We start from the raw sequence: 12,500 nt of genomic DNA, 5'->3' as shown, positions 1-12,500 counted from the left end.
TAGATTCCACTGTAGTTTATTCCGACATGGTTTTTGATTTTTAATTTTTTTTTTAATGTAATAAATTGTATTTACTATCCAGCAAATTGCATGGAAAATAACCTCAAGTTTGGTATTTATTTGTAGCTCTGTAAATCAATTTCCCTATACCGAATTCATTCCACAGTAATACCGTTTTCAGACGGTGGGTCACATTTACAATTAGTCAATCGATTTTTAATAATAAGGATCTTCAAAGAGATAAAATCGCTTTTAAAAATGCAAGCCGTTAGCTGCTCGCCTTTAATTAAAAGTGTGGCTTAATTAATATCTCTTTATTTCAGAAGACAATTAAATCTTGCAGCTGTTTCTGTGACTGCCCTCTATATATTTCGACTTTCGCATTTTTTTTTTTTTTTGAAATATTAGACACAGGCTGTTCACACTGACAATGCGCTGCAGCTTTTTCATTGCTTGTTTTGTTTCTTTCATTTCCTGCCAAGGTACGTATTCTGTAGACCTAGGTGTACACATTAGCAGGTCTGGTAACCGATTTAACATATTATTTTTGTTATAATGGACAATGTTTTTGCGTTGGTTAGAGAGTATTTCCATTACAGCAATGACCCATAACAATTTGGGTTATCAGACCTGCAAATAAGTATACATCGATGTAGACCTATTATCTAAAAGCAAAACAAAATTATAATAGGTATAAAATTACTCTAGCAGATAAGTAAAAAGTGCGCAAATTTTAAGAGATAATTTCGCTGCCTTTACCGTCCTAAACACACTTGGCAAATAAACTACACCTTACCTTACCGGAGTTCCGTCCCCCTACAGAGGTTGAATGTCATGGAACGCTATTCTTCACGCTCAAGGGCCATTGCCTTACCTTACTCGTAGTTCCGTCCCCCTACAGAGGTTGAATGTCATGGAACGCCATTCTTCATGCTCAAGGGCCATTGCTTTACCTTACTCGTAGTTCCGTCTCCCTACAGAGGTTGAATGTCATGGAACGCCATTCTTCATGCTCAATGGCCATTGCCTTACCTTACTCGTAGTTCCGTCTCCCTACAGAGGTTGAATGTAATGGAACGCTATTCTTCACGCTCAAGGGCCATTGCCTTACCTTACTCGTAGTTCCGTCCCCCTACAGAGGTTGAATGTCATGGAACGCTATTCTTCACGCTCAAGGGCCATTGCCTTACCTTACTCGTAGTTCCGTCCCCCTACAGAGGTTGAATGTCATGGAACGCCATTCTTCATGCTCAAGGGCCATTGCCTTACCTTACTCGTAGTTCTGTCTCCCTACAGAGGCTGAATGTCATGGAACGCCATTCTTCACGCACAAGAGCCATTACCATACCTTACTCGTAGTTCCGTCTCCCTACAGAGGCTGAATGTCATGGAACGCCATTCTTCATGCTCAAGGGCCATTGCCTTACCTTACTCGTAGTTCTGTCTCCCTACAGAGGCTGAATGTCATGGAACGCCATTCTTCACGCACAAGAGCCATTACCGAGCAGTCGTTATCTTTTTGGCAGGTGTTACCTCCACATTTCCTATCCAGGACTCCTTTGGTTTGCCTCGTGCCTTTCTGCCAGTAGTTACTATTCCCTCTAGCACTGATTTTTGGATGGTGTTATGTCTCCGAGCGACAAGGCATCAATTTTTCTTTCTATCTCCATGTTTCACAGGCATACAGGAATGTGGACCAAATAAACTATAGAAGGAACCAAATTAACATCACTGAGCTCTTTGTTATGAAAAAAATCTCACTAAATTCTATTAATCAGAATATAAACGGTCATGGTTACACATAGTTTTGTGTGCTGGTACTTTATATCCGGCTGGCGGATGTTGTGAGTTTTTTTTTACTAAACTCAATGCATCCATAAAAGCGCCTTATTCATGTCTTGTCCTTTGCGTTCAGCACGTTTAGTAGATATTGCGATACATCAATGCTCAGGCATTTATTTTTATTTATTTAGATCGTCAGTTTTTCTTCTTGTTATTTGTCAATTGGCTTTTAAAAAAATGTTTGTTTTTTGTTTTGTGGGGTTTTATTTGGGGGGGGGGGGGTTGTTTTATCTTTAATTTTTTTTTTTTTTTTATTTATTTATTTTATTTATTTATTTATTTATTTTTTCACTTAAAATTGATATTTATATTGTAAAAGGCTCCATGCACGCCCGGATTTGATCATGGTTCAGACGCCGATCAGGCAAACCGGGGTGAAAACGCCATGTGTGTGGCCAAATACCTGGCCGATAAACAGGGTGACGGTTGATCGCTCGCAAAGCCCGCCTTGCTTAATATTTTTTTCGGATTTTCGCTGTTTTGACGTTAGATTCGTGATCAGCGTCGAATTTACAATAGGTTTGATACCAAGAACTATGTTTTTACTCCAAAAATTGATGAAATTAGACATAAATTTTAATTAATATTGAGGCTATGTGGCCGACAGAATAATGCCCCTCCCTGTTTTGTGATGGATCAAGTGGTATGACTCTCGCTTTCGGATCGGAAGGTTCAGGTTTCGAGACCCGCTCTGAGTGGCGCAGAGTTGAGTCCTTGGAAAAGGCTCTTTACTCACATTCTCTCACCGTACTCAGGTGTAAAATGAGAACATGGCCGTTCGTTGTCTTTGTTGGGGAAAAAATGCCACATCGCCTGACAGGCGTCATGTCTCGTCTTTCAAGTCTAATATTGCTGTTGCCTTGGGACCCCTTGTAAAGCGCTTTGAGCACGTGGATATTGCGCCAAATAAATGCTGTGTTATCAATTTTTAATAATATGCCAGTTCTTTTTTTTTCCTCACCCGTTGACGCGACATGACGGTCGACCTTGACACAGACATTTGGGATTCGCAGATGCTAAAAAGCCTTGACTACGGGATGACAGGGGTGGGCATTGTAACCTTGAATTATAATCTACAAACAACGCCCCCACCCACCCCCCCCCCCCCACCCCCCAAAACAATATAAAAAAATTAATAAATAAAAAGAGCTGTGTGCGTGTGTGTGGTGGTGGTGGTGGTTGGGGGGGGGGGGCGAATGCGAGTAGTCCCGAGGAGTACCCGCTTAGCCTGCCACGAGAGCACTGTCGATTTGTTTTATAAATAATAATAATAATGATAATAATAATAATAATAATAAATAATAATAATATATAATAATAATAATAATAATAATAATAATAATATAATGATAATAATAATAATGATAATAATGATAATAATAATAATAATAATAATAATAATAATAATAATAATAATAATAATAATAATAATAATAATAATATAATAATATAATAATAATAATAATATAATAATGATGATGATAATAATAATAATAATAATAATAATAATAATAATAATAATAATAATAATAATAATAATAATAATAATAATAATAATAATAATAATAATAATAATAATAATAATAATAATGACGATAAATAACAAATCTTTATTGTCCACAAAATGGAAAAAATTTCCGTGGTCTACGTCGCTTTTAAACTTAAATCGGATTGCAAATGTATTGATGTTATGCGTATTGGAAAAATACGCACGACATCTCCATCGGGGTATAGATAGAATGCGCTTGGTCAAGGAGTTCATAACATTGCCATCCAGAAGTATAACGGACCAACACACAAACTCTGTGTAACCATGAACTTTTATAGTCTGGTTAATACAGTTTAGTGAGAACAACTCACAAACGCGGATGGCAAAAACAATAACAAAGGCCTGAGTGACGTCATCTGCATACTATCTATATAACATATTAACACACAAAATTGCAAACTCGAACGTTCATAGTCTGATTGATATAACTTAGTGATAAGTTAATTATATAAAAGGAAGTGGTTATTCAGTATCAGATACTGAATACAACAAGACATGAAGTGAATAGAAAAGTGCCAGAAGACAATAGAGAATAAAAATTTTTCGCGGCGGTGGTGGGGTCTGAACCTGCGACCTTATTGGTACGACAACTCCGCCTGGCAGGTGAGAGCGTGGCTCTACCGTGTGAGCTATCCACGAACACAAAAATATTCGTTTCAAACTCAAAGTCATTACTAGATCCCTCTCTCACCCACTTCTTGAGACCGCCGATTCGTTCGTACACCACCATCGCGAATAATTTTGACCAGCAGTTAAGCTTAATAGCCAATATTCTCAACACAAACATATAACATAGAAACGATTGAGACATTGAGTATGCTCCGGTGTATGGGGTGAATTTTTAATTCAGAAAAGTGAGTGGAGCAGGCACTTATGTTGGTAACAACAAGACATGAAGTGAATAGAAAAGTGCCAGAAGACAATAGAGAATAAAAATTTTTCGCGGCGGTGGTGGGGTCTGAACCTGCGACCTTATTGGTACGACAACTCCGCCTGGCAGGTGAGAGCGTGGCTCTACCGTGTGAGCTATCCACGAACACAAAAATATTCGTTTCAAACTCAAAGTCATTACTAGATCCCTCTCTCACCCACTTCTTGAGACCGCCGATTCGTTCGTACACCACCATCGCGAATAATTTTGACCAGCAGTTAAGCTTAATAGCCAATATTCTCAACACAAACATATAACATAGAAACGATTGAGACATTGAGTATGCTCCGGTGTATGGGGTGATTTTTTAATTCAGAAAAGTGAGTGGAGCAGGCACTTATGTTGGTAACAACAAGATATGAAGTGAGTAGAAAAGTGCCAGAAGGTCTCAATCGTTTCTATGTTATATGTTTGTGTTGAGAATATTGGCTATTAAGCTTAACTGCTGATCAAAATTATTCGCGATGGTGGTGTACGAACGAATCGGCGGTCTCAAGAAGTGGGTGAGAGAGGGATCTAGTAATGACTTTGAGTTTGAAACGAATATTTTTGTGTTCGTGGATAGCTCACACGGTAGAGCCACGCTCTCACCTGCCAGGCGGAGTTGTCGTACCAATAAGGTCGCAGGTTCAGACCCCACCACCGCCGCGAAAAATTTTTATTCTCTATTGTCTTCTGGCACTTTTCTATTCACTTCATGTCTTGTTGTTACCAACATAAGTGCCTGCTCCACTCACTTTTCTGAATTAAAAATTCACCCCATACACCGGAGCATACTCAATGTCTCAATCGTTTCTATGTTATATGTTTGTGTTGAGAATATTGGCTATTAAGCTTAACTGCTGGTCAAAATTATTCGCGATGGTGGTGTACGAACGAATCGGCGGTCTCAAGAAGTGGGTGAGAGAGGGATCTAGTAATGACTTTGAGTTTGAAACGAATATTTTTGTGTTCGTGGATAGCTCACACGGTAGAGCCACGCTCTCACCTGCCAGGCGGAGTTGTCGTACCAATAAGGTCGCAGGTTCAGACCCCACCACCGCCGCGAAAAATTTTTATTCTCTATTGTCTTCTGGCACTTTTCTATTCACTTCATGTCTTGTTGTTACCAACATAAGTGCCTGCTCCACTCACTTTTCTGAATTACAGATACTGAATAGTGCTTTGCCACTATTCAGTATCCATAAGGAACTCTTTTTTATAGAGAGAGTGAAAAGTGCGACAATCTCGGTTGAATGGAAATAAACTGTTGACCTACTTCCAGATTGAACACATGCACTAACTGACAGCCCGATTCAAAGCTGTAAAAATATTTTGATCGTAATTTTTTTTTAATATTTGCTTTTATGCAATTAACATAGTTCAAAATATCAAAATAAGAGTGGCATTCAAATCCATTTTTAAATGTCTAAATAGACATGATTAAATGTCACTAAGAGTTCAGTGACACCATGGCTTGGTGGATATAAGCTGTTTGACTCTGAGTTTTAAGGTTCGAGAGTTCAAATCCCGGTAGGGGTGACTTGTTTTTTTTTCCCCCATTATTTTTTTTAATTCCTCTGTCTATTGATATTTTTTAAACTTTTGTTTTTATAATTCTATTTGCTTGTAATATACTTTAATGTTGATATTATACTATTGTACTTTTTATTATTATTATTATTATTATTATTATTATTATTATTATTATTATTATTATTATTATTATTATTATTATTATTATTATTATTATTATTATTATTATTATTATTATTATTATTATTATTATTATTATTATTATTATTATTATTATTATTATTATTATTATTATTATTTCTACTTACTTACTATTATTATTATTGTTGTTATAATCGTCATCATCACTATTATGATTATGATGATGTTTTTTTTTTAATCAAGTAGTTGGAGTAATTTAATGTTATCGATTTATTACGAATATCTTTTATGTGTTATCATCTCGTTGTTGTTTTTCATTATTGTGCTCTTCTATTGTTCATTATTTTTTAAAATCTTGCTTTTTTTCTGTTTGTCTCATTTGTTGTTGTTGTTGTTGTTGTTGTTGTTGTTGTTGTTGTTGTTGTTGTTGTTGTTTGTTTGTTTGTTTGTTTGTTTGTTTTGTCATCTAAGGCAAACCCGATTCATTATAAATATGTGGGCAGACTTTCTGCATTTTTTAATTGAGCGATGTACTTCCGTGAATTAATTGCCGTACTATATTAAAATTTACGTGATAATAATAATAATAATAATAATAATAATAATAATAAAATAATAATAATAATAATAATAATAATAAATAATAATAATAATAATAATAATAATAATGATAATAATAATAATAATAATAATAATAATAATAATAATAATAATAATAATAATAATAATAATATAATAATAATAATAATAATAATAATAATAATAATAATAATAATAATAATAATTTAGATAGATACTGAATATTAGACTACAATTGACATCTATTTACTGAATACACGTGGTATTGTTAGGGGTGTTTCTTTTTTTACGAAACCTGCCAAAACACGCCGATACCCGACAAAGTTATGGGAAGTAGGCAGCAGTGGGGAGTGAACCTGGGACTCAGGGAAGTGTACACCGTTGGGGAGTGAACCTGGGGCTGGGTTTCGTAAAAAAAAAGCAATTACTTTTTTACGAAACCCGACAATATCCGACAAAGTTATGGAAAGAAAGTAGGCAACAGTGAGGGAGTGAACCGGAGATTCAGGGAAGTGTACACTATTGGGGAGTAAACCTAAGTCTATGGTATTTTGGCGGGATTTGGCGGATTTCGTAAAAAAGTAATTGCTTCATTCTCGTCTGGTACCCATCTCCCATAGTCCGGCTTCATTTCCCACTGGTATCCATCTTCCCTAGTCCCAGGTTCATGTCCACTGATATCCTCTTCTCACAGTCCCAGGTTCACTCCCAACCGGTGTGCACTTCCCTGAGTCCGGTTCATTGCCCAATGGTGCCCACTTCCCATAACTTTTGAAAATTTCGGTAGGATTCGAAATAAAAGTACATTCTGAGCTCACTGTCCACTGGAATCAGCATCTCGCAGTCCCAGGTTCAATCCTCATCAGTGTCCAAATCTCAGATTCACTCCCCACTGCTGCCTGCTTCCCATAACTTTGGCGGGTTTTGGCGGGTTTCGTAAATAAGTAATTCCCCCTCCCCCTTGGTATTGCTTTTTTACAAAATCCAGAGTCCCAGGTTCACTCCCCACAAGTGTACACTTCCCTGAATCTCAGGATCACCCCCCACTGTTGCCTGCTTCAATAAGTTTGTCGGATATTGCCATGTTTTGTCGGGTTTCGTAAAAAAGTAATTGCTTTTATATGAAACTCGCTGAAACCCGCCGAAAACCAGAGTCTCAGGTTCACTCCCTACTGGTGTACACTTCCTTGAATCTCAAGTTAACTCCCTACTGTTGCCTACTTCCCATAACTGTCGAATATTGCCGGGCTTCGTAAAAAAGTAATTGCTTTTATGTGAAACTCGCTGAAACCTGCCGAAAACCATAGTCTCAGGTTCACTCCCCACTGGTGTACACTTCCCTGAGTCTCAGGTTTACTCCCCACTGTTGCCTACTTCTCACAACTTTGTCGGATATTGCCGGATTTCGTAAAAAAAGTAATTGCTTTTATGTGAAACTCGCTGAAACCCGCCAAAAACCATAGTCTCAGGTTCACTCCCCACTGGTGTACACTTCCCTGAGTTTCAGGTCCACTCCCCACTGGTGTACACTTCCCTGAGTCTCAGGTTCACTCCCCACTGTTGCCTACTTCCCACAACTTTGTCGGATATTGCCGGGTTTCGTAAAAAAGTAATTGCTTTTATGTGAAACTCACTGAAACCCGCCGAAAACCAGAGTCTCAGGTTCACTCCCCACTGGTGTACACTTCCATGAATCTCAGGTTCACTCCCCACTGTTGTCTACTTCCCATAACTTTCTCGGATATTGCAAGGATTAGTCGGGTTTCGTAAAAAAGTAATTGCTTTTATATGAAACTAGCTGAAGCCCGCCGAAAACCATAGTCTCAGGTTCACTCCCCACTGGTGTATACTTCCATGAATCTCAGGTTCACTCCCCACTGTTGTCTACTTCCCATAACTTTCTCAGATATTGCCAGGTTTCGTCGGGTTTCGTAAAAGAGTAATTGCTTTTATATGAAACTCGCTGAAACCCGCTGAAAACCAGAGTCTCAGGTTCACTCCCCACTGTTTGCCTACTTTCAATAACTGTCGGATATTGCCGGGTTTCGTAAAAAAGTAATTGCTTTTATGTGAAACTCGCTGAAACCCGCAAAAAACCATAGTCTCAGGTTCACTCCCCACTGGTGTACACTTCCCTGAGTTTCAGGTTCACTCCCCACTGGTGTACACTTCCCTGAGTCTCAGGTTCACTCCCCACTGTTGCCTACTTCCACAACTTTGTCGGATATTGCCGGGTTTCGTAAAAAAAGTAATTGCTTTTATGTGAAACTCGCTGAAACCCGCCGAAAACCAGAGTCTCAGGTTCACTCCCCACTGGTGTACACTTCCATGAATCTCAGGTTCACTCCCCACTGTTGTCTACTTCCCATAACTTTCTCAGATATTGCCAGGTTTCGTCGGGTTTCGTAAAAGAGTAATTGCTTTTATATGAAATTCGCTGAAACCCGCTGAAAACCAGAGTCTCAGGTTCACTCCCCACTGGTGTACAATTCCCTTTGTCTCAGGTTCACTCCCCATTATTTGCCTACTTTCCATAACTTTGCCCCATTTTGTTGGGATTTGGCGCATTTTGTAAACAAAAAGTAATTGCTTTTTTTTTTACAAAACCCGCCGAAACCCAGTCCCAGGTTCACTCCTCACTGGTGTTTACTTCCACGAATCTCAGGTTCACTCCCCACTGTTGCCTACTACCCATAACTTTCTCGGATATTGCCAGGGTTAGTTGGGTTTCGTAAAAAAAGTAATTGCTTTTATATGAAACTAGCTGAAGCCCGCCGAAAACCATAGTCTCAGGTTCACTCCCCACTGGTGTATACTTCACTGAGTCTCAGGTTCACTCCCCATGCTTTGCCGCATATTGTCGGGTATCGTAAAAAAAGTAATCCCCCCCCCCCCCCCCACACACACATTTTTTATTGCTTTTTTACAAAACTCAGAGTCCCAGGTTCACTCCCCACTGGTGTACACTTCCATGAATCTCAGGTTCATCCCCTCCCCCTCCTACACACACACACACACACACACACACACACACACACACACACGCTGCTGCCTACCTCCCATAACTTTGTCGGATATTGCCGGGTGTCGTCGCGTTTCGTGAAAAGTAATTGCTTTTTATTACGAAACCCGCCGAAACCCAGTCCCAGGTTCACTCCCCACTGGTGTACACTTTTCTGAGTCCCAGATTCACTCCCACAGCTGTCCTCTTCCCATAACTTTGTCAGGTTTCGGAAAAAAAAAAACACCGTCCAAAAACCACTATTCAGTGTCAGATACTGAATAGTGCAAAACCACTATTCAGTATCAGATACTGAATAGTGCAAAACCACTATTCAGTATCAGATACTGAATAGTGCTAGCCTATATAAAAAGGCTGTCTAAAAGCAATAACAACGGGTTGACTAACGTCAAATTAATTCCTTCTATTGATGCTCTGTGTTAAATTAAAATACTCACAAAGTCCGCCAGCCATAAATATCACTCGAGCCCAGAAATCTACATGGAACCTTGAACTTTATAGTTTGATATATTTTAATGAGAACTAATCATAAAAATGGGTGTCTAAAAACAATAACAATGAGATGAGTGACGTCAATTTGGTTCCTTCTATAAATATCCAAGAACTTAACTCACTCCATCCGCTCTCTCCTCCTTCAATACATATGAATCTATTCTCTCATCACTTTTTTGTGCGCTATGCATGTGGTCTTGTGAAATGACACTCGCATTTGGATCGGACGGTACTGGATTCGAGTCCCGGAGTGGCGCATAATTGAGTCCTTGGAAAAGGCTCTTTACTCGCATTCTCTCACCTTGTTCACTGTTAAAATGAGTACCTCGCTGTTTACAGCATCGTCTCTGTCGGGAAACAATTGCAATATCGCTTCACAGTCATGTTTTTTATGTTGGCCAAGGACCTTATAAAGTGATTTGAGCACCTTTATTGAATATAGCGGGTATATATAGCGCAAGAAAATTTTTCTCTCTTTCTCTCTCTCTCTCTCTCTCTCTCTCTCTCTCTCTCTCTCTCTCTCTCTCTCTCTCTCTCTCTCTCTCTCTCTCTCTCTCTCTCTCTCCCTCTCTCTCTCTCTCTCTCTCTCTCTCTCTCTCTCTCTCTCTCTCGACATGTTAGATTATTATAGCTATTGCTACATATGATGCGAATATCTTGGACGGTTATTGATGCTATGAGTTTAAATGCTCACAACATTCACCAGTCGGAAATAACGTAACGTCACACAAAACTACGAGTAACCTTGAACGTTAAAAGTCTGATTGATATAATTTAGTGAGAACTAATTACCAAAATGACTGCCTTAATAAAATAACAAAGAGTGGAATGAGTCAATTTCGTTCCTTCAACAGTCTTATTGATATAATTTAGTGAGAAGTAATCACAATTTTGCGCAAGACGAAAGATAGAATAACAGACAGTAACTGGGATCGGTTCTGTCGGCCACATAGCCTCACTATTAATCAAAATTTATTTCTAATTTCACCAATTTTTTGAGTAAACACACAGTTCTTAGTATCAAACCTATTGTAAATTTGACGCTGATCACGAATCCGACGTGAAAACAGCGAAAATCCGGAAAAAATTGTCCACTTTTTTATACTGCCAAGCCCCCGATCGCCGATCGCCTCAAAAAATATCTCCCCGTGTGTGGGCAAAAATCATCTGCGATTAACGCAGGATCGGGTCACAGCGACCCAGCAGTGCCTGTTCGGCGACCCGTCCCGCGATGAGATGTCAGCGTCTATGGGGGGCTTAAAGTGCCCAGAGCTTTTGTTTTACACGAGAATGAGCGCTATATAAATGTGTATTATTATTGTTTTGTTTAGGGTTTTGTTTGGGGGGGGGGGGGGTTGTTGGTTTTTTAATATTTTCTGTTTGTTTGTTTTTGTTTATGTTTTTGTTTTGTTTGGGGGGGGGGGGGGGTCTGTTTGTTTGTTTGTTTGTTTTACATTATGTAACTTATAGAAACAGATGAAAGCGAATGTGTTCCTAAGTGTTTTCCAAATAGAATTGAAGTCTTTTTAGTGTCAAAGGTCACAAAAACGACCATTTGGTACAGCATTTTATATAGCTATATATCATCTTTGAATACATTACAAGGATCTATTAACAACAAGATATGAAGTGAGTAGAAAAGTGCCAGAAGACAATAGAGAATAAAAAAATTTTTCGCGGCGGTGGTGGGGTTTGAACCTGCGACCTTATTGGTACGACAACTCCGCCTGGCAGGTGAGAGCGTGGCTCTACCGTGTGAGCTATCCACGAACACAAAAATATTCGTTTCAAACCCAAAGTCATTTCTAGATCCCTCTCTCACCCACTTCTTGAGATCGCCGATTCGTTCACCACCATCGCGAAGTAATTTTGACCAGCAGTTAAGCTTAATAGCCAATATTCTCATCACAAACATATAACATAGAAACGATTGAGACATTGAGTATGCTCCGGTGTATGGGGTGAATTTTTAATTCAGAAAAGTGAGTGGAAAAGTGAAAAGTGAGCAGGCACTTATGTTGGTAACAACAAGATATGAAGTGAGTAGAAAAGTGCCAGAAGACAATAGAGAATAAAAAAATTTTTCGCGGCGGTGGTGGGGTTTGAACCTGCGACCTTATTGGTACGACAACTCCGCCTGGCAGGTGAGAGCGTGGCTCTACCGTGTGAGCTATCCACGAACACAAAAATATTCGTTTCAAACCCAAAGTCATTTCTAGATCCCTCTCTCACCCACTTCTTGAGATCGCCGATTCGTTCACCACCATTGCGAAGTAATTTTGACCAGCAGTTAAGCTTAATAGCCAATATTCTCATCACAAACATATAACATAGAAACGATTGAGACATTGAGTATGCTCCGGTGTATGGGGTGAATTTTTAATTCAGAAAAGTGAGTGGAGCAGGCACTTATGTTGGTAACAACAAGA

Source organism: Berghia stephanieae, chromosome 1, assembly GCF_034508935.2.
Source record: "Berghia stephanieae isolate SIO BIC M18660-M18661 chromosome 1, UCSD_Bste_1.3, whole genome shotgun sequence".
In the NCBI taxonomy this organism is placed as follows: domain Eukaryota; kingdom Metazoa; phylum Mollusca; class Gastropoda; order Nudibranchia; family Aeolidiidae; genus Berghia; species Berghia stephanieae.
This window is presented reverse-complemented; position numbering follows the sequence as displayed.